This window comes from Rissa tridactyla, chromosome 4 (assembly GCF_028500815.1).
Source record: "Rissa tridactyla isolate bRisTri1 chromosome 4, bRisTri1.patW.cur.20221130, whole genome shotgun sequence".
NCBI classification, from domain to species: Eukaryota; Metazoa; Chordata; class Aves; order Charadriiformes; family Laridae; genus Rissa; species Rissa tridactyla.
In genome coordinates, this window is record NC_071469.1 from 41,356,928 (window position 1) to 41,380,204 (window position 23,277).

Below are 23,277 nucleotides of genomic sequence, written 5' to 3' on the forward strand. Positions count from 1 at the left end.
AGAATGTGCTGCCTTCCATATTCTCTTCCTGCAGCGAGACAGCTGCTTACTGTTACCATTACTTCCTGTTTTGAAAGCTAGTGTTCTAAAACGTTCTTAGGGTCTGACTCTTTTTGTAACGATAGCCTTTTTCCTGACACCTCTGTTAACCTGGGTTTACAAGCTGTTTTTTCCCTTGTATTCTTCACACCCTTATCGTTGCCTCATTTTGCTGTAGAAACTGATGAAGTCCTGAGTTAAGCATGCACGATAAGCCACCTGTACTATCTGACTTTTTCCTCTTGAACAGAAAATAGTTTTTGTATTGTTTGGATTTTTTTTTTCATACCTACTCTCAAATGTTACCTTTGAAAACCTATCACAGAAGGATCTTACTTGTGTACTTTATGTTTTAGTGGTAAGAAACTACCTGGATATGTCTTTCAGAGAAGTAAACATAAAGCTGTTTTTTGGACCTCACCCTTTTATCCCCCTTTAGAGAAGGGAAGGAGATTGGGGGGCGGGAGAGGGGTGGGAAGGAAATCCCTCTAATGCTTTCAACAAGGTTATTATCCAGTACTCCAGAGGAGTCCTAGTGCTGACAAACTAATGTGAGCCTTTGTTCTGATGCTAATCGGAATAGGGATAATTCCTCTGACTACGCCCTCTTCCCCTCAGATCCCTCTAGCAGAGATAAGGCATTAAGCTCCTTTGCTACCACTCTTCTTGCTGTGCTGGCCTGTTGTCCTTGTTTCCTGCAACTGCTACCTTGAGCGCAAAGGCTTGAGTTTTGAGGAGGTCTCATTAGGAGTGCTCATCTAAATCTTTTGAGATTTTTTAGGTGCTCCTGAGTGGTACTTGTACATTTCAGTTAAATAGTTATCTTGGTGAATATGTGTGTGTTGATTTTTTTTTTTTTGTATTATTAAATAAGAAAGTAACTTTTTGTTGATTCAAAACACATTGAACTTTAATATAGTGGTATCTTTTGTTACATGTTGGGACACGTAACTGAAAGAATGCAAGTCGGCATATAGCTGAAACTTAGAGGTATTTTTCCTTTTGTCTCTTCTTTCCTCCTTCCTTGGCCAGAGCAAGCAAATACTGTTTCTCAAATGCTTTTAAATACCCTTCAAAAGACTGATTTATGGTCACTAGTTGAAAAAGCTCTGTAAGTTTTTTAGGATGAATGTGTATGCAGCCTATATATTGTTTTGGTTTACGCCAATGATATGCACCCAGGCTAAAGACGAACTGCACACCAGTGGAGAGAAGAAGCCTAGGCATGTAGTGAAATAAGACTTTGCATATAATATAACACAAAAACCAACTCATTAAAATGATGTCTCTTCACTAAATCTTATTTGTGGCTGTGGGGAAAGGGTTGGGGGTGGTGGTGAAGATACTGGTCAGGTCTGATGTGAAATGATCGCATCAGACAAATATGTTAAAAAATGTAGATCAAAAAGTGAAGGGGAGAAGTGTACAGAGTCAGCCTCTTTAGCCTTTCCTTGGCAGTATGAAGCTGATGAGAAGTTCATCCTTGTGTTTCTAAAAGCAGATCTCCTAGTATAGCTCTTCAGTTTGTGATAGTGGGTTCTCTGAGGATAGTGGGTGGCAATCCTCTGTGGATAATCTGTCCTGAGCCTGGCTGAGCTGGCCTTCTGGTGAATTTGTAAGGGAGTTTGCTGTCTTTCACTAGAGGCTGTTCTCTCCGCAGGATGGTTTGAGACCCTCTTTAGTATCAGTACAGGACAGAGGGACAGGAAGGATTTAGGCAAGTTAAAGAACTTCCCTAGAAGACAGACATTGAGTGTATCTGCACAGCTAGCATCTGTGTATCAACACAATAGTCTCATGGTGTTTCATTTTGTCAGTGTTTTTTCCTAATGCAGAATTGGAAAAGGCCTTAGTAATGGTATAAAAATCTGATGTCTTTGGAACTGCATAATTTTTGGCTATGTAGACATAATGTCTAGATGAGCTGAGCTCAAAAAAGCGTGTAGGGAGAGGAGGGAGAAAGGCTTCATCAGAAGATGCCTATCTGAGGAGACTGATTTAAAGTGTTTGGAGCAGGGGTTGCAGAGCTGAATCTTAACCTTTTTGCCTAGTGACTGTGCACAGGTGGGGAGTGCGTGTCACAAAGGCTGTCCAGCGTGGCTTCCTGATGTGAATGTGTATGGAAGCATTATCTGTGAGAAGAGGTTTATGAGCACTTCCAAACTGCAATTGTTTTTTAAGGTTGATTATGTTGGCAGTATCATGAAGAGACATCACTAATAGATGCAGTGTGAAACATTTTATGTGGGTAAAATTATGGGCTAGGCATAACTGCTTTTGCCTAGCATAATCAACCCAACAGTTGTTAAATCCCAGGAAATGCACATTTTCAGGGTGGTGATTGCTTTTATGACCTGAAAATAAAAACTGGAAGGCGTACGCGTTGTTGGTTTTCTTTTCTTTACTCTTGATTAGCATATGCAGGGTACTTCCTGCAAATGAGTGCCCGGTACTTAGACTTATTCATATTCTATCATTTTGCAACATCCTGTTCATCTTCTATGATTTGAAACAATTATCCTGAAATGCTGTGTGTGTGTATGAGAGAGAGAAAGATCGCAGAGAAGTTGCAGCACGGAACACAGGATTCCTCTCCCCCATTATTTTTATCCTGTGAAGTGAGAACAGAAGGAGGATAGCAGAAGCATTTCTGAACAGCTCCTGTGCAAAGCTACATGTAAGGCCTTGAATGCTCTCTAACCTGCGCTTTTTCGTCTGTTCCCCTCTTGTCTGCCTGAACCATTTGTAACGTGGAAAGCCTAAAACACAAGTGTTTCTAACAGTGGTGTCCGCTCTGGGATCGGACAGCGTTCACCTGCATCATTTCATACGTATTTGGGTTTCTCCTTTATGTATATTTTGACTTGGGTTTTTTTTTTGTGTCCAGGTTAGTATTTCCTTTTTAAGTGGTGTGCTGTAGCATGAAAATCTAGGGGCATATGGCATTGTTGGTATTAAAAATAAAGGAAACAGTAAAGAATATTAAAAATTGATCTCTCTTTCTCACCAAATATTTTGCTTCTGCTCCACTGATAGGCGGTCAGAGGGAACTTTCTCTGCATGTTTCTTTATGTATGAACTGAGGGTTTGGATTCTAGATGAGAGTGGGTTGGGTTTTTAGTGGATTTTTTTGGTATTTATTTTAATGTAACTTGAAGACCAGCTTAACCCTTGTGACTGTCTGGTTTAATCTCTGGTAGAGAGGAAGGAAGACGAGTTTTCAGTGGCCGTCATATCCTGGAGACAGTATATTGTTCCATTTAAGCTGTGATGATCGCTTCTTACCACCTCCTCCCCGCTTCCCCCCTAACATTTTGTGGAACAGGCACTTCTTGGTTTTAATTTTTCATGTGTATTTACTCCTTATTGTGAAGCTAGGTTTTTTAATTAGCATAGATTAGTCATCAACTAACACATAGCAAAAAGGCTCTTTGACTTTTGATGTGACAAATAACTTGCTGCGTGTGAGGTTGGGAAGAAGATTTTCCCCATAGCCTTGTGCTCCCTGGATGATTCCCTGCTGGCTCTGTTACCTTAACAGAGTTGTGTTTACATGTAGAGCTTAGCATCTTGGGGAGTGCTTGGGTCAAACTAGCTCGTGATCAGTTATCTCACCTAACCTTGGAGTGGCAGGTTGGAACTCAGCATTGCCTGTGGGTGCTATTTTCCCTCTGACTGTAGTAGGGATCAGGCTCAGACCATATGCTCCTTAAACAGGAGTTGCAGTGAGGTAAGCTGGTTTCATGTGGGTTGTATAGATTGAGGTACTTCTCGTTTATGAGGATGGGTCCTTCAGACGAAAATGAAGGCATGCGGGGGGAATAGGTGTTGCCAATGTCCTTACTGTGGCCATCCAAGGAAATTGACATTATAGCTGGTCTACCATCTCACTTGCTGGAATCCTCTCTTCTTGTTGCCTCTCCAACACAAAGGGCTTGGCAGTTTGTGACAGAAAGCAATCTTCTCTAGTTCAGCAAATCTGTTGTAAGAGTCCCAAGAAAGGACAATTATTTGTAATGGGCATCAGAGCTATTGATGTGTAACTTACTTTTGGGGCAGCAACTCCACTCTGTGTTGGTAGAGTGGTAGTTTTATGGCAGTGAGAGCCTGGAATGTACTCATGAATGTGAAATACTCCTCTGAAAAACAGCTTGCTCCAGAAAATCTCCTGTTTAAGAGGTATGGCACCTGAAGAGAGGCCTGTTGCAGAATAAGTTGAAATCTGTCAGTGCCTCTTTTTTGTTTTAAATGATTAACAGGAAATACCTAGATTCTTCAGAAGAACTTGGGCGTGTTTTTTGTTTGTTTGGGTTTGTTTTTTTTTGTTAACTAAAACCAGGCTGCTCTGCATAATGTATGAGACAGCAAAGGCAGGTGAGAAAGGAGATGCGTATTGTACTTGTGAAACTTTTGAAAGGGCCTGAACTTGGAAGGTTTGAGACACTAAATGTTAACAGTTAGCATTAATAGCTCCTGACCTCTAGCAACATGGCTGAGAAAAGTCTGCATTGCTCCCTGTAAGTAGATCTGCTTGGTTAATCCAACCTAGGCGATTCTACGAGTCTGTCTGTGTACCTGTGCCTGGTCTTTTCCACCATCTCCAATGGTGTACTGGTGCGTTGGTTGATGCTGACTGAAGAGGAGGACTTGAGTCAGAAATACTGCTTCTTACAGAATGATGCACATGCTGCAGCCTCTCCAAGCATTGCTCCAGACAAGCCTTACTGAATTTGAGATACATGATAAGATTTTTATTTAATTTTTTTTTTTTCCTCTGAGGTACTTGGTTGCAAGCAACCATATTTCTTAAAGCAAGCTGGTATTTTATAGTCCTCTTGCGCTGTGCATTTAATTGCTGCATAACTGATTCCTGCTGTCTCAAGCGTACATTGATTTTTCTTTTTTTATGCCAACTGTTTAACAGGTTCCCAGTACATAGGGGAATTTTGCACCCTCTTTTACTTAAAGTAGTACTTTGAACTTGGAATTGTTGAGGGATATTATTCATCTTAGACAATACAGTATTGTCTTAACAAGGGTGTGTGCCTATCCTAAATTCTGTGAATATATAGCTGGGCACTGTCTAGCTGCTCAGAGAAGTTCAAGGCAACACTTTCTTCCCTTTCAGCACCTCACGCTGGGTGCTCAATTTCATTAATCTCCACAAGTGGTGAATTTTATAGAATGGATGCAGTAAATGGTGCAGAAGGGTGTTGGTTTTTTTTTGTCTTCCAAGACATGAAGATCAATATTAAATGTAAAATCAGTAAATTCTGTCTAGATTTTTTTTTCCCCTCTAGGACTCAATGATTATCTTAGCCTTTCTTGTCTTTGAGGTCTTCTCTGTCTCCTTTTTGGCTGTGGAGCCAAAAATGTTGTACGTGATGATGGTAGAATTTGCTGTAAGTGTAGAAGGAAGCCTGTTTTTCAAGTTGAAGCCAATTTTTGGAGGTAGGTGAGGTTAAGGAGGAGCCAATAAGGTATTTTAAGCAGGCTTTTTGAAGCTAGCTTAGCTCATTAGTTATACTGGGATGAGCCCATGAATTCAGTAGAGTTATTTCAGGCTTGCACCGTGAGGGTGGTTGCGGTTACACCCTCTGTACCTGATGTTTGAAAGACTGCTGTGGAGATCCTCTGCCCTTTCTGGAGAAGGGAAGGAAAGTAAGAAGAATATTGCAAACACAGTATGTAGAATCCTTTGGTGAGTCTGACGCTGTGCCTGCTACCCAGGAATTAGATTCTGAGAAAAGTATTTGACTTAGACTGCCTAGGAGAAGAGAGACTGACAGCTCTGGAGGCTGAGGCTCTATTAGCCTCTAAGAACAAAATCAGGAGAGGTTGAGAAAGGTGATTAGAGTAGGCAGCGTCAATGCAAGCTTTGTATAGTGCTGTGAATGTTGTGGTGTTGTTGCCTGGGCTTCTCTACATGCTTCCTGCCTATCAAAGCCTCTAGCATCTGCAGGAAATGGAGCAGTGAGCTAGATGAATTCATTTTGATCACATGTGAATTCTTGCACACTAATATATGTGTTAATCTTTGAGGGTAGATCAGTTTCCTTAGCTATGTATCTGTCTGTAGTTGAAATGTAATCTATGGTGTGCTAGGCAGTGCTCTCAGCTGAGGACACAAATCACAGCTAAAGGCCAGTAGCATGCTGTGAAAGAAGGTAGGAAAAATGAAAATACAGAAAAATATAATTACTTAAAACTGAACTAGGCTGTTTCTTTTATCTGAAGCTACTCCTAGGAAGGTGATGATCTGTGTATGTTTGGAAGACAAACCTCTCAGCAATCTACCAGTCTCCTGGTGTCCAGGAACTAGTTCGGGGAAGAGATGATGTCGTTTAGCTTCCTGGTGAGAAGGAATAGCTTTGGTTGTAAAGTCAGAGCAATAAGGGTTGGACCTCTGGAGCTGCTATGGACCCAACCTCCTGCTCAGAGCAGACACTTGGATTGTGTAGATCTGGATACAAGGGATAGGTCTGGATGTCTTTTGTAACAGTTTGGGCTATAGGAAGTAGGTGAGTGTCCCTTATGGGACCTTCCCTCAAGGGACATGCTGAGCTTGGTTCCCAACTAGTGAAATCACTGCTATTAGCTGCAGAACAACAGGAGGCTCAGAAGAGGATTGCAAAGGCTTCTCTGTTTAAATCCACATGTTTAAGTGATATTCATTTGGCTCCTGGGGTCTGAGCTTTGACACCCTTTATTATTATTTCTGTCTTTGGAGGATCTAGATCTGGGAAGAAGTGGTAAGAGGTTGTAGGTGTCCTCTCAAGAGAAGTTGTTGCATTTGTTTAACATAGAGAGAAGGAAGATTTCTTGTCTTGTATAAAGCAAAAACGTATTTTACTGCCCAGATGTGACAACCTCTCTCCCTCCCTTCCCACCCTCCTTCACCCTCTGATGAAAGCATGTATTCCAGGACATACGTGTCTTGGAATAGATAAAATATTTTCACCCTTACAAACATGATGTTTTCAAATACCACTGCAGTCTGTCATGCTGTCAATAGTACATCCTGGGGTTAGGGGTGTAATGATTTGGCCATAGCCTTTTGCCTTTAGGCTGTGTTTGGCAAAAGAAGTTTTAAGTAAATTCAATACAGTTTACTTTGTGTTGGTATTAAAAGCTTAAACCCCATTTTTTTTCCTTGGTATTTTTGTGGAGAAGACATTGCTGGAGTGAGATTTGCAGTTGGGTAACTTGGCTGTGTTTTATAGGTAGCCCTCTTTAACACAGGATGAGCTTCTCTGATGTCTTCTGGAATAAGAGCAGCTACAATACAGAAGCAAAAACTCAAGTAAAAATATATGCAGATTTACTTCTGCAATAATGGCCATTTCCAGTGTAATAGCACGTAACACGTGGCTGCTGCATGCCTTGCACTGTGCTGTGTGACTTCATTATGTTGTGGTTTTCCCAATGTGTGGCTGTAAGGTTGCCAAGCTTTCAGCTGCTGGTGTAGGGTTGTGCCAGCCATGCCTGGCATAGGAGGAGTGGTGACTTTGTACATGTGTGGGGCATGGGCGGCTGCAGGGAGGATGAGAGTTTATGTGCTGCATGGGGCGGGTTGGCAAGCCTCGGCAATACTGTAGCTGGACACAGAAGTCTTTATTTGTTTAGTCATTTGGTCTCAGGTTAAGTGACAAACTTGGGAATGCAGGGCTGCTACCTGGCCTGGAAAGAAAAACAAAGTCTTAATGCGGAAATGCTGTTCTCGGTTGGAAAACATTAAGATAGAAAGCAGCAGCGAGGGGTCTCTGCTGCTGCCACTGAGCCAGTGATGGCCTCTGGAGTGGCTTGCTCTGCATTTCTTGGTCTTGCAGACTTTGGAGGTGCACATTTTGCTGTAGTGGGCACTAAATAAACCACTTGATTTATCTAGAATGCAAACACGCAACAATAGCTATACCACAGAGGAAGATTTGTATGAATCTGTGTTGAACAAAAACCCAAGATACTTTGTCCTGTTTTTGTGGTTTGTTTTTTTTGGGTTTTTTTTTTTTGGCTTAAAATAGCAAGTGCCTAAGTTTGAGGGTGTGCTTGTCTTTGTTCTGAAGGAAGGCGAATTTAGGGATCTCTTCCCACAGTAGCACTGAGCTAGACCTTATCTCATTTTGCATCAAATGGAAGCGCTTCCTTGTCATGCTTCATTGGGCAGGAGAGCTCAAATACGTGGTGTTCAGAAAAGAAAAAAGTCCTGTTGCTCTGGGGTTTCTGAACACCTAAGGAGCAGTGACTACTTAAAGGGACTTGGTCAACTGGGAAATTCTACCTTTGAAAAATTTCTCTACATCTGTTCATGTAAGATCATGAAGGAGTTTGGAGGGTGAAATGTTACTTTCTCCTTTCAGATCATGGTGTGGTCATTTTGATATCCCACAGAATAAATCTGCTCCTCCCAGGGTCGAAGGCTTGCTATGCTTCTGTTTTTCTTCTCTGCGCTGCATGAGGTAATAAGCAACTGAGCTATCATGAGTCGAAAGTTCAGACCGTGGCAGAGCGGCTTGGAGGCATCTCTAATACCTGAAGTTCCTTTTAATTTACAGAGGAAGAAAAAAAATCCTTTAATTACTGGATAGATGACAAATATGAGGATCAAAGTGAGACTTTTGAGGCAAAGCTTAACTACTTATAAGCCAGAAGTAATCGTGGCTCTCCTTGCTAATGAAGTTTAATGTTGGAACTACAGAGCTGAGAAGGCAGACTTCGGAAAAGACAATGTGAAAGACTTTTTTTTTTTTTTTTTTTTGTCTACCCTGTGAAATACCAGCCTTTGCCCCTTGTGCTCTGCTGAGGGTAAGGAGGCCAGGTGCCATGTGAAGGGTCATTTTGGCCACTACCACTTCCTGCAGTCCTGTGTGCTTGTGTTGGGATCACCCACAAAACTGCTGGTCTGCTCTAACATTTTCTCTTCAGGCTTCCGCTACTTCATGCCCCAGAGTGTAAAGGGGTCACCACATCTAGCTCTGGGTTCAGGTGATCCTAAAACGGATAGGGTGTCGCAAGTTCCACACAGGAAAAAAATGGTTTTGTTTGTCTCCACAAAATCACCTTTTCTGAAAACAGTAGCAAGGTTGCTGTGGTTTGATCACAGTTAGCCACAAGCAGAGTAAATGATACTAGACAAAAAAAGAGCCTAGAAATGTTTGCTATGGAAGTCCATATTTAATCTCTCCCAGTGGCCTTTGACTTGCTTAAAGCTCTGCTACAACCTTTCTGATTTCCAAGACTATTGATTGCCCCCCATATCTGAAAATGCATTTAATTGTGTGATGCTTTTGCTGGCAGTAGGTCTTCCTTTTCACATGGAAGAGATGTAGGCTATAGACCTTGGTAGAAATTGATTAGGAGTAACGTGTGGTGGCATGGAAAATCTTATATGACAATAACACAAGCCATGTGCAGAAGTCTGACTTGCAGAAGGCTTTAAAGTCAGAAGCCTGCACCCAGCTTTCAGCTTCCATAGGAGGTTACTACGCCACACAAGTGCACTGTTGCTGCTGCTCTCTGGTGCAAAGTGTATCCTTTTCTAGTAGGATCATCAGTAAATGAAATAAGTAAGGAGGGCAAAACATGGAATAAAATGACACTTCATTCTACAAACTTATCATCAAAAGCTGGCTTTTACAGACATGAAGATGAAGTTCCTGGTCTTAAGATGAGTCTGCTAGCCACGTTTCTCAGTGGCTAAAATTCAGATATTGCATCTCTTTTTCCCTCTGGCACTTTCTATCTGTGAGGTTGTTAACCAGATAGTTGCTGTCAGTGTCTCTTCTGTGCTGCATTACTGCTTGTGAGGAGGCTGAAAAAGCCTTGCTGTCTCAGCAGCGGACTTGAAGTCCACATGAGAGCTGTACAGCAGGTACCTGGGAGACTACCTTTTTGACATCCTGTAAGCAAATACTTGGCTCTGATGGAGAACCCTTATGGATTGCTCTTTATGTGGGAATGTTCAACTCTGGATTTCTTGCCCGAATTCCCTTCCATGGGGAGAGAGTGAATACAAAGTGAGATGTGTGGGTCGGGGCAATAATATACCTGGACTCAGACTGGAGTGTTTTAGAGGGATGGAGAGGGGAGACTGGGACATGTTGTAACCTGGATGGATGGATCTGGGAAGTAACGCTGGCACTAGTTAATCTGGCCTGTCATTTTTCCATTTTATTTACTCCTGGCACTTGATTGTCAGAGCAGGCTTTTATACTGTGTTCTCTTTGTGGCTTAGGCTGCTCAGCACTGCTGCAAAATCCTTCTAATCCTTTTTGCCATCCGTCTTTTGCAACGAAAACTCAATTGACAAAGTGAATACTTGAATTTCAGAGAGCAAGTGGGGATTCAGGTTTGGGAAGAATGAAGAATCAGCAAATATGGCAAGACCTTGTTGGGACTGAGGGACTCTTACAATAGGTGAATTAACGTGTGCACTATACCTTGACAGCTGTTGAGGGACTTTGCTAGTACCAAGGATCTTATCTCCTTCCACAAGACTTTTGCAACTAAATGATACCCACAAACAGGTGCTCAAATAGAAAAAGACCTTATTGATCTGGTTTTTTAAGAGATAATGAGGATGCATTAAGATTGTTCCTTTTGACTTCATCCAGTATTAAAACTTTGCTGTGTGGCAGACCTGCATGTGGGATAGCACTGCTGAAGTAGAAACTTTCTCAGCTAGCGTGCCTGTGTTCTGCAGGATATTAGAAAGCATTGCTGCCATGTGTCTGGCCTCACATTTGTTGAAGAAAGATGTGTTCTTGGGTGCTCTGATCTGAACCAACTGTGTTCGCTGCAATTCTGGGCAGCGCTTTCAGTAATCGAAGATGGCTTCAGGACAGCGGTTGAGATTTACATGGTTACTGCTGCCAAATGCCTCATAGCTCCAGACTGTTACTGTAATCTGCTGGGGACAAAACTGGCCTTTCAGCGTTGCAACTCTGACTGGGCTGTGGATTACCAGGCTTGTGTTAGGGCAAAGCAAAATTCCTACAGGAGCGTTCTCATCCTCCTCATTCTGGCGTCCTGTCATGAAAAGTGCTCTGAGCTTGACTGTCCAGGCCAAAATACTGGCAGTACCAGTTCTTCAGAAAGCCGAATCTGGACTGGGGGTGATGGGGCTGGAACAGTGGAAGGGGAACAGGCATTTTCTCTCTTGCCTTGGAAGGAGTGAACTATTACTTTTGCTTTTAAATATGAATGAACTCATTCTCCATACTTCAGTTACTGACCATATGGTATTCCTGGTAAAAGTAGCAGATGTTCCTCTCTTGCTGTGTTTTGCTTTGTTACACAAATTATCTTTGTTTTCTTTCTACCCTGTCTGCAATGGACTGTAATAGTGTTTGGCTCCAGTGTATCAGGTTATTGCCCTGAACTTTTAAATGTGCATTTACAAATAAGGCGGGGACTGCATAAAATGTTGCTTGGGTTGTTGATCTGATGCATGTGTGTATATAGGTGGTAACTGAACCCTGCATTCTGGGTCAGTATGCTCATCTGAATTGCTTCTACTTCTGTTTCACTGTTACTTACAGCCTCTGCACTTTGTTCTTCAACATAAAATAGAACGTTCCACCCCACCTTCTTTGTGATAGTTTGGTTTGATTTTGCTAGTGAATGCAATTTCTTTGCAAATCTGCATCCCTGTATCCCAGAGCAGTGTTGTTCTAGTGAGAGAATGGGGATATTTTTGCACATAAGTAGTTGTTTTTTGTATGTTCCCTGCCAGTATAGTTGTTCGTCCTCTTGTGTACTCATGAGCTGCTGTTCCAGTTTAGTAAGGGAGACTAGGCTTGTGGTGGTGGACTGCAGCAGACAAAAATGTCTATGAGTGCTAGATAGACTATGGCATGCCCCAGTCAGGATTGAAAGGGTTGCACCCACAAAGAGTTATTCTCTGTTGTGTCTTTATTTGGATGGGATATAAAACACTTCGCACAACACTATGAGAAACTGGTCCTTGCTGGTGAAAATGACTCAGCTCTTCATAAATCTCATAGTGTGTATTCTTAGGAACCCTCATGTGGAAAGGGGCACATTGCTTTGCTGCTGGAGGTCTGTTGCCCTAAGGCTGTGTCAGAGGCTGGCTGAGCCTGTGCTGCCGCCCTGATCTGCATGTAGTCTATCGCACGTGCAGCTGAACAGGCCGGGTTATGAATGGAGTCTTTCTGCGAGCTTCTTGTCTGGGTGTAGATAGACAGCTCCTTCCCCTTTGCCTGTTAATCTGGCCATGGTCAAAACTTCTTTCTTTCCCCTATCCAGAGACCCTGCCTGCTAGTCTTCTGTGTAAAGATAAGCATGTGTCAGTATTGATGTATTTACTAAGGGCGTCAAAGTGTCAAACAAAAGAATGTGGTTGTACGTTTTTTTAAAGATTTCTGGAACGGGGAGGAAGATTTGTAGTTCATATCAAGGAAACGGCTATGGTTTAACAAAAAGACTTCATCATTCAGTGAGGTATATGGTGATGGGATTGCTTAAGGTGAAACAAATATTAGTTTTGTCTTTCCTTTTTGAGAGAATGCAGATACCAGCTTTCTCCATATATAAATGGCTGTGGAACAGTTCAAAGTGTGTGTGGGTGTTTGTGCTCACTGTTTAAGCGATACTGAGAAGAGGCACTAGCATGTGTCTTGTGACCAGTCTGTTGATGTGTTGTCTCTTACTTTACTTTGGAAGGCTTGGATGTCAGTGGCATGGGTCTAGTGCCCTTTGGGGAAAGCATGAGCCTCTAGAGGAGGGATTCTTTCTGTCTTTATGGTGAAGGAAGCAGAGGTGGGGAGGTGGTTATCTCAGGGTCCGAGGGGTTTGCCTCAGACCATGCACTAAAGAAAGATGCAGTACAGAACTGCCCTTCCTGTCTGTGCTCAGAAACCACTAGTTCTTTCTGGAAGACTCATGTCTGGGTGCTCTTAGGCCGTCTGTTTTCTGTTTGAGCTGTAAGTCACCTCTGATGGTGTGTTTGTACAGTGCTGCTTAGCATGTGAGGGCTTGTAGTTGCTATATTCAGTGAGACGAGGTGGTCTTGCAGGCACCTTTGACTGCAAAATACTGTAACTTGCATGTAGTTCTGAATTTAATGTGGCCCCTTGGCAGAGCCAGTCAATGGGCCACGCTGTTTTAAACATCTGCTGGCGTGGGAGACTGAAACCTAGAGGACTGTTTGAGGGAGGAAGTGTGTGTTTGATGATGTTGGGATTAATGGTAGAGTTATTCAGTTATGACAGATTGCTCTAAGTCTTTAATGCTCCTCTTAGTAGAAGACAAAACCACAGGAGTGAAACCTGCTGATAGCTGTGTTTGGGAGCAGGCTCGGGTTCCCTGAGAATCCTACTGGAGCCAGTTACAAGCATGCAAGGAGGCAGTGATTTCATCTTTGTCCTTAATCAGAAGAGGAACAACTGCACAGGAGGTGGTGAAATGCAAGGAAAGGCCAGATAAATGCTAAGACATCAAGAACAGAAAGAGATCTCTTCTTAATGTTTTTGTTTGTATTACAAAAGTTATCACAGTCTTTGAGGTGCTGCAAGAATGTACACCCTTTGAACAAAAAAAAAAAAGAAAAGCTTAAACTCAGATGGAAAAGATCAGTGTTCAAGATAACTGGACATGTTATGTAGTGAACCTGTGTTCTCTGTCCCGCTGCTCTCTGTAGTTTACTCACCACTGCCAGTGCAGCACCCCATTGTCTGTGCTGCGGGCACGCTTTGGCTTAGTATGAAGCTTTGAAAGATATGTGCAGCAGCAGCTCTTGATCCCAGCCAAGGAGGGGGTGTATGCTTGTACATAGGTTCTGTCTCTTAAGGAGGCATGACTAAGTTGGGGAAAAGTTTAAAAACAAAACAAAACCCAGAAACAAACCAAAAAACACTCCCACTCCCATCCCCCCAAAAAAATCCAAACCAAAACCCCCAGCACAAAACCTGCACACTTTCTGAAAGTACATTTGGCAGGGGAGAGGAGCCAGTTTGCTTCTTTTTCCTTGGAGCAGGAGATTCCTGTGTTCCTAGTTGTGGTTGTTTAGAGAAGCCTGATGCAGGTATCTGTAGGGTGGCGATAACCCCTTACATGAAGGAACATAGTCTCCATTACCAGTATGCAGCTCATCTCTGCACTGAGCTCCAAGAAGTCAGAGCACAGCTCAGCCCTTGCTGAGGGACTGGTGTGCCCGCACAAGTCTCGCTAGATGGCTAATGCTGCCACCTCACAGGACGTTTGCAAAATGCACAGAGTAACTGCCCTCAAAACCTTACAAACTCATTCCTATATGCCCAGGGGCAATTTTTTTCAGTCATGGGAAGTCCTGCAGACATTGTTAATGAGTTCAGCTGAGGAAATAGCACAAGGAACTGTGGGAGAGGGAAGGCTCGCTCTTGCGTGCAAAGCGTGAACTGGAGTGCGTGCAGAGTGGGTAAGGAGGTGTGGTAGTAACCTTAAGAAGGAATGAAAGGGAAATGAAAGCAGAGGTGAAGCTGTGTTAAGACTTGAAAATGAGGGGAAAGAGCTGGGAACTGGAGAGGGAGAGCCATTGGCAAGGAAAGTCTTAGTCTTTATGCCTTTCATAAATCTGGTTTTATAAATCAGTAAGTATCAAGCTCGTGTCAGTGACTGTAGCTACAAAATTAAAAAGGGAGTTAAATATTTACTGATAAGAACTTGAGGGAAGCCTGTTCCCAAGCGGTTTTCCTCTTTGATTATTCCTTCTGAGCCAAATTATTGGCATGTTCTGGGACAGAAATAGCTCATGTATCTGAGTGACCTTTTAATTTCCTTTTCAATCTTCTGAATCCACTGTAATGAACAAAGAAAGCATTAAGAAGAGGCGTGGTGCAGATTTCACTGCATGTTTGCAGTAGACCATATAGCTCTGGATTTCTTTGGGTGTTATATAGAAAGAACCTGCTGTGAGAAGGGAGTCTCAGGGAACCAGTCGTGGTTCAGATTAAAGAGGTGGCTTCTCTCCATGTGATGGTAGCTCTTGATATCTTTGTAGCAATGGTCTCTTTTGTTCTGTGTTTGTGCAGCACCTAGCACAGTGTGGTCTGATTCCTAGGCTCTGATTTCTGCCTCCGTTTGCCCAGCAAATGCTAATGAGGGAAGAAGTGCTTGTGAAGGGCTGTTTTTTGCCTAGTCTTATACCTGTCAGAAGCAAAAGTTTATCCTTTGGCATATGACTCAGGTTTCCTGCCTGCATCTCTTCCCTTGCAGTGACTTCTGTAGTGAGTCACAATAACTAGCTGTAATGTATAAAAAAAGGATGTTAAAAAGCATATGCTAAAGAGAAGGGGATAAGAAATGACGTTTCCCCCAAGAGTCTTTCTTTGAGTGATGGGATGAGGGAGGTGCATGCAGCGGAGGAAGAAGCAGTACGGAGATCAGTGCGTTTTTTATTGCAAAGCATGTTAAGATCCCACAACTATAATCTGATCTAACCTTTGCTTCCTGTGTTTTACAAGAAATGTTTTCCGTGTAAGGCACAGGAGAGCCTGCTGTAAGGAAGCATGTGGCTGTCATTTATTTCAGAAAATGTGCCTTAGCATTCAAACATAAGAAAACAGACCAGATAGACCTGTGGTAGATGCAGCCTTTATTGCCCACGTTTGTGCTATTTAAAGACTAGTCTTCTCCAGCTTGATTATAGTGAAATAAGAGCCTTGCCTAAAGTCTGCTAGCTGCATGTGTAGGTGAGGAGAGTAAGCCAAGTGTCACTAGGGGTAGGCCTGACATTTCTCAAGTCAACATAATTGTATTATCCAGCTGATAGTAAGCTGAAACCCTTTCAGAAGGCTTCTAGAGCTTAGGTTTGGGTGTTGGTAAACGATTTCTTATGCAGGACGCCTATACAAAGCAGCCTGCAGTTCAGGTGTGGTTTTAAAAAGAAGCTTTGATTATGTTAATCACTTCTCTGAAGTTCTTCAAGATTGGTTCATTCCCCTGATACCCTTTTTTCTCTTATACTTTTTCCTGTCATATAATATTGGAGGAAAAAAATTTCTGTCTAGGAAATGGGGATTTAAGCATTTCTTGTAAGAAGCAGAGGATTCCGTTTTGCCTCTTGAAGGTGTTTGCAGACCTCAGGTTAATCTTAATAACTAAAAAATAATTCTAGCTTTTAACATTGGCTAATTCCATGAACCAAACCTTCCCAATATTGATGATATTAGGGCACTAACATGCACATCCACTGTTCTAGTCTTCTCTTCAGCTTTTTTTAGGCTTCGGCAAAGTCTGGGTCTCATTGTATCTTGTGCATCTTTCTTTTGTTGTGATGTCTCTCACGTTACTAGTATAGGTCTTTATCAGTCTCAAACCTTTTGCATTTTGTGTGTAGGCCTGGGTGAACACCTGTAGAAGTGAACTGGGATCCCTCTGCATATTGTCATCTGTTGATGATTGTTTGTAGACAAGGTCTATAGCCTGCTCTCAGGAATGTGCAGTGGGCGTTAAGCATTACAATGCTCTGAAAAATAACGTGGCCCTCAAGGCTTTTTCTTCCTGTTTCTGCATTTCTTCGTTCTCATCAGACCAGGAGTCCTTCCTGCAGTTAGGAAGTCTGATGGTCAAGCTTAATTACCTAGAAAAGAAAGTAAAAATTTCAGGTTGGGCATCTTGCAACTGCTGACACTGCAGACCATCACCTGCTCTGCTTTTCTCTGCAGGTGGAAGTACCTACAATGTTTGGAAGGAATAGTCTAGTGCTTCCTTGATGATGGTGGTGTTGAGTGTGTACCATCAGTTCTACAGAGGCATCCCTCCTGAGAGCCTTTGCCTCTTGAGAAGAGTAACTTTTTATGTCATGTGGTGGAGATTGAAACTTGCTGTTGGTCTAGTTACCAAACCCAACACCTTTCTTGGTCAGAAGTAAAGATTTCGGAATGGGAAAGCTTCTTCAAAGAACTGAAACTCCTGCCCTATTACACCTGTTTCATAGCAAATGTAGCCTAAATATAATTAGCTGCTTCAGATTTGGTTTGTTTGCAAGGAACTAGTGAAAACTATTGTTGCCTTTAGTGTAAATAAAGCATGTCTGCACTTGGCAAAGAAAATGAAACTTAACCTTGGTCTCTCAGAAGTTGTTGGGCTCTGTCCTCACCAGCAGGTGGTCCTACCTTTCAAAAGGGCTGGTAATAGTGTTTCAGTGGGATTTCTTTCCATTTGTGCATGTGGTGTGAAGCAGCCTTTGCAGTGATTCCCAGCAGCTATACTCAAGTGCTTTTGAGGGGTCTGATTTGGAGGGGTGGGGGAGTGGTGGGCTGGAGAGGAAGGTGGAGGCTGCAGGAGTGTTGCTAGAGGCCAGGGAAGGGGATGTGGCGGAGAAAGGGCTTCTGATAGCCATTGTGCTCTGTAGTAAGCTGTAAGGAAGGTGGTTTCCTCAAAATGTGCCTTATAGCATCCTGTGGAGCCTTAAAGGAGCTATTTATTTTCCATGATGCAGGCTCCTTTGTCCTCCCCCCCACTTCCCTCTGCATGTGAAACAGTGACTGCTTCATGAAGAGAGTAGATCCTGAAGTGCAAAGGGAGACAAAGAAGGTAGTTTATTGTCCAGAGCCAACTGTTGCTTACATCTGTTAAATGTCATGTTCAGCTCACCCATAAAAACAGTTCTAGGTGAGCTAGAATGTGTATAAAAGCAGGCAGAGGATTGCGTTTTCACAAAATGAAGCTTGTAAGTGGCCTTTTAAAAGATGCTGATGGAAGCCCGGACAGTTGCAAATGACAGACCACCAACTCCTCTGGATACTGCTGCTGTACATGACATTCACAAGACAGTCTTTCCCTGAACTTTATAGTTGGAGCTGCAGATGACATCGGTTTGATTTTTTTCTATAGTTGTTTCTCTGTGCATTTAGTGAAAAGAAGGGAGGTCAGCTTAAAAAAAATTCCTTGTCAGTTCCTATGCAGGGACCCTTTCTGGAAACTCTGCATAATGTATTTTTTCTTGTGGATAAGAAAGAGAAGCTCAGTTAACTTGTGCATATGAGACAGTTGCCGATCTGTTGATGTTTAGACCTTTCTGCAAGATACAGGTTTTCTTATTTGTAAAGCATACCTTAATTTAAGCGGTTGCTCTGTTTCTTTTAAACTGTTGCTCCAGTGCCGTTACTTTACTGTTACTTCCTATTGTCTGTTCAAGAGATGCCAGATGTCAGGCTATTTGCTCCCCTCCACACATATGTAGCATTTGTAGGAACTAACACTTGTCCCTCTGTATTGTTTTTATTTAAAATGTTTGGCCTTAGAGGAAAAGGAAATTGGTAACGCTAAAAGATGGAGCGAATGGATTTAGCCTGGTGTTTTGCAGCAAAGTCTTAAGACTGCAAAGGCAAAAGGAGAACAGCTTTCATGAGGATGACTGCTGACTCTCGAAAGACTAAATTGCATGTCAGATTGACAAAATGGGGAAAACAAATTTAATCTTAAGAGTACAGTAATAAAGGGATTGGGTGAAATTTCCTTTGAGAAACTCACTTGAAAATAGATTAAACGAACATGAAAATACTCTGCTATTGAAAGACGTTTTAAATCTTTGTCTAGCAGTTTGGTGGGTTTTGCATATTAATTTTGCTGTAAGCTCTTGTAGCTGATCTCTTTGTGCTGCTTCTTGGAGCACTATGTTACAGGTAAAAACACGAAGTGGACGACTTTTAAACTAGCTTGCTTTATACTAATTCTAATAACCTTTATTTAATCAATTCACTCTGAGGGAACCTTGTCTCCAGAGACAGAAAATTGCTTGAGTATTACTGGCTGTGGCAAGACTTTCATATTTATTTGTAAAATATCTGAAAAAATAAATAAATAAAAACAGTCTTCCTTTAAAGGCAATTGAAGCTGGAGTTGCTGCGCTTTTCCCATGAGGCTGAGTAGAGGTCACTGGGAATTCTGTGCCAGAATGTTTTTTCTTGACAAAATAGTTTGATGGCTTGAGTGTACTCACCCAGGTTGATGCTTGGAGGTGCATCAAAACCCCAAGCAAAGCAGAGAGAAACCTGTTTCTCAAGTGGGTGCACTATTTGCTTAGCTGCTAGTGGCTCAACAGAGTTGTTTCCTACCCTGACAGTAGAGAAGAGTTAAATGTGCCTGCTCTAAAATGCCTTTTTTAGGGGGAATGAGGAAGGATCTTCTACTTCTTAGCTCTCTGTGTGTGCAAGAGGAGCGTGGGGAAAAGGTGTTTGGGGCAGCATGTGTGGTATCCTTTATGCTCATGTGTCCAGCCTGTTGTCATTTGAATATAAGCATACTATAAAAGTAACAACATGCAGAAATCTAATGAAGACTCTGTACTCTCGTCCCCTTTTTGCTTATGTTTCATGGATGCTTGCCTGGTAGCTGGCCCATTCAGGTGGTGGGAGGACTATGACTAGAACCAGGAGGGAGCACCTGAGAGCGATGTGCTTGGCAGAGGGATAGCAGGCAGTATGTGTTGCTTTCAGGGGGGCAGCTGCCCAGGTCACTGGCAGGATGCTTCAACTCTAGCTTCTGGACCCAGTGGTAAAGAGGCATTGCCTCTGCATTTATCTGGGGTTTGTCTTTGCACGTGTGAGTATCAGGAGGGAATCTGATGTTTCGAAGGGTTTTCCCTGGAGTTTTGAGGCAGACTGGCCTCTGTATAAGCCGTGCTTACGCAGTTCTGGGTGGTCTAGTGAAAAAGCCAAGGTGCGAGGCAGAGGGTTATTTAACCTGTATCCTCTAACTTTTGGGTGTATCTCCTCCTGACCTAAGCATTGTCATGTGTGTGATTCTTGTCCGTGTACAGTGGCACTCGGTAGCCTTTCTCGCTGTTGCATAGAACTGTAAGATTTACTGCCAGAGAAAGTTGCTGACTCTTGCTGGCCTGCTTTGTACAACTTCTTCCTCTCTCTTGACTTCAATTTCATTTGACTTCCTCTAACTAAGCAAGCCTGTGTTGCCTTTGGCTATCGTGGGGCACTCTCACCCAGCCTTCTGGCTTTTAATCTGCATGGAAACCATGCTTCTCAAAGCCCTGATTTAGAGAGAGGGTTTAGATCTAGACCATCTTTATGCATAGTACATTATTTCTGCCACATTTTAATGTGGATTGAAGACTGAGCTGATTTTAGGAGCAAAAAGCCTGTGCAATTATTTAGCCCAGCACATAGTACAGGCTACTCGCTTAAGTCAGTGGTTCCATGAACTACAGACCTCAGCAGCAAAGCTGAGCTGGGAGTTTCTTACCTCTCCCTAGCTACTGCTTCTCCTGGCTCCAGAGCTGTGCTGGTGCAAGGATCCAGTTTCCCCAACAACCTCCTAAAAGTTGCATCAGCATTGAGAGTGGGAACAGCAGCATGGGGGTATCTGGTCACCCTTCATCCGAGGTAGCAGCACAAGTATGTTACTTCTCGGATGGCGGAAGGACAGACCTCAGCCCCAGGCAGCTCTGCAAAGGGGTGGCGCTGATGTACAAGGGGCAGACTAGGCTATGGGTCAGTAGAGGCTGAGGAACCATTGCTGCTATACAAACAAAGCACTGAGAGCTGCTGAATGAGCAGTTACTACCAGACAGTGCTCCTTGGCTGCGTCGAGACCCTTTGCTTAACATTTGTGTTGAGTTTCTGTTCCGTGGTATCTGGGCAGAGGCTCCTCCTTGGGGAGCAGAGGAAGGGTGATCCCTGTGAAACTTGCAGGGTGGGTGCTGTGGGATGGGTGCAGGAGGCCACGGCTGTGCTGCAGGTCAGAGCATCCTGGTTCTCACCTCTGGGCTGTCCTAGTTGTAGCAAACAGTGTCCATACAGATATTTTTTTTCACTAATAGCCATACTTTGTAAAGTGTGGCCATCAGTGTAAATATCACTTTGAGTCAAGTGAGGGAGAAGTTGAAGATTCAAATTGACCTTCCATTGAGGTGCAAATTACAGGATTTGAGACAGGTTTTATCCTGCAGACTCTTACTCCTCTTCTCTGTTGGCATGCCTCTTCTCTCCCACCCAATTTAATGGTAGCAATCTTTAATGTGCAACCCTTGAATGGTGGCTCTTGGTCTCAGGAAGCCAGTTTGCCACCCTATTAGAAGTGGACCTGTCCTGGGGATTTTTCTTGGGGTGCTTGGCCTCCTCACTGTGTGTGTGTGTGTATATGTCTACCCCGACATGTAATAAGCAGCGATCCTTCATGGAGTGTCTCTCTGGCTTGATGCTCCTAGCTTGTACTGCTCAAATCAGAATATAATTATAACTGATCCCTTGTTAGAAAATCAAATTAAGCATAGCCTGTTGAGGGAAGCCAGTTAGAAAAAAAAGGCTGTGGGGGTCTTCTGCGTAGACATGTGTGCTGTCTGTGAGCTGGTAATTGCAAGAGTGATTTAAAAGAAAGGAAGCTGTTAAGACTCCAGTTTCCCACCTCCTCTTCTCTCAGCCCTTGAGTAATGACTTTTGAGATTAATTTGCAGCACCTTACCTGGAGTCTGAAAGCTGAGTATCGGGGTGAACGCTGGTATGCCTGATGCTGGTGAGGGTGCCCAGATGAGGAGCCTGCCTGCCCCACCTTCTGCAGCCACCCTTGACCGTGGCCTCATGGGAGTGGGTCCACATGCAGGTTGTGTGCTAGTCGTCCTACAGTTTTAGTTGGAAGGGGTTTCAATATTGATGCAAAATTTGAATTTTCCTTTTCCAGTTGTAAGCTGTCAAGAGTGATGTGGCTGGGCTCTGTAGAGTGAGATATGCCCAATGCCCTTGTGATTGGTCTCTGCCACAGTGAGCACTTATGGCAATACACGTGCATCTGTAATGTTAGCACAGTGCATCCTAAGTAGGAAAAGCAATAGGAAACATCTAACAACTTTGCTGCTACTAAAAAAAAAAAGTAAAGGGAAATAGTGAGCTAATAGATAGAAAACTGAGCCATGGTGCTGAGACCTCTTGGAAGTCTGCTCCCCCCCCAGCCCTGCGCCCTTATTGAGATCTATTGAAGCAGTTCTCTGCTGTGTTAGAATACCAAATGCTGTCTTAAAGTTAGAACCAGAATTCAAAACTGTGCTTTTTAATTTTCTCAGTTTGGTCAATGATGCTGGGCTGTTGGAAGATGAAGTTTTCAGAGGGCTTAAGGGGCAGTCTTATTTCTCAGAGCTTCTGTATGTTTGTTTACCTTTGAAAAGACCTTTGTTCTGACAAATACCCAAACATCAAGGATTTGTTAGCCTGGAAGGTTCTAATATTACAACATGTCTGTTGTGCAGAACTTTCTATATAAACTGTGATACAAATAATAACCGCTACACAGCAATTGTCATCAACCCTTGGAAGTGAGTGAGTGGATGTTTTCATATCTGGGGTGGCAGCTTCTAAACTTGAGTTGTGTCTCACAGCTGTGCTTTTAGGAATAAACCTGAGACTGCCTCCATCTTCTAGTATAGTTCCTTATTTAAATGTCAGACTGGTGGACCGAAGTTTATGTATAGAGGGCTTTGGTAGGAAAAAGATTTCCCAAATGGGTGTCCTCATGAAATGGTTGTGCTGCTGGCTGGTATTGCAGCTGCGTGTATAGCAGACTGATGCTTTTAGCCACATCAGTTGAAATGAAAGCACAACAAGTGGTAAGGGTGGGGAGAAGCACGTTCTAGTAGTGAGGGATTATAAAATAAGCCTTTACTGTACATGGACCTTGTGGTGCATTTCCTGAAACAGATTAACACAGCTGCATAAATGAGGAAAGCGTACTGGATGTACAAGTGACCTTACCAATCCATTGCTGCTTTGAGAACCGTGTTTTACTGAAAATAACATTTTAAGCTTGTATGTGGTTTCAAGAGGTTCTGCCTTTGCATGGCTTTTCTTTATTCTCTTTCCCTGAAGCCATTTCAGTTTACTGTGAGTTTTCTTTTTTAGAACTTATTATTTTTGGAAAGCGTTCTGGAACATTTTGTGCATATGGTCCTCCGTAAATGTGCTGTTGTACTGATTAAAGCTGAAAGTATGAAACCTAGCCTTTCTGATGCAGTGCGGCAGGGGAAAAATGCTGAAACAATAGTTTCCAAAGGGAATGCTTTTCCAAATAAAGACATATTAAAAAAAAAAAATAAAATCAAAACTGGGAAAGATTGTGAGAGAGAGATTCTCCACTATCTCCCAGTCTCTACTTTCTGCCATAGATTCCATAGATGCTAGTATGCTAAAAAGAAAAAAAAAAAAAAGAAAATCCCTTAAAGCAGATCCAACACTTCATGTTTTCCTTAATAACTGGTTTCTCTTCATTCACTGGTGACGTGATGCATTGCTATAA

At 42.8% G+C, this 23,277-nt stretch overlaps 1 protein-coding gene across 3 annotated transcripts in view; it reads left to right on the forward strand.

The window, feature by feature from the left end:
• SUSD6 (sushi domain containing 6) overlaps positions 1-23,277 on the forward strand; it is an 87,706-nt gene that overhangs the window by 7,543 nt on the left and 56,886 nt on the right. The window lies entirely within an intron of this gene.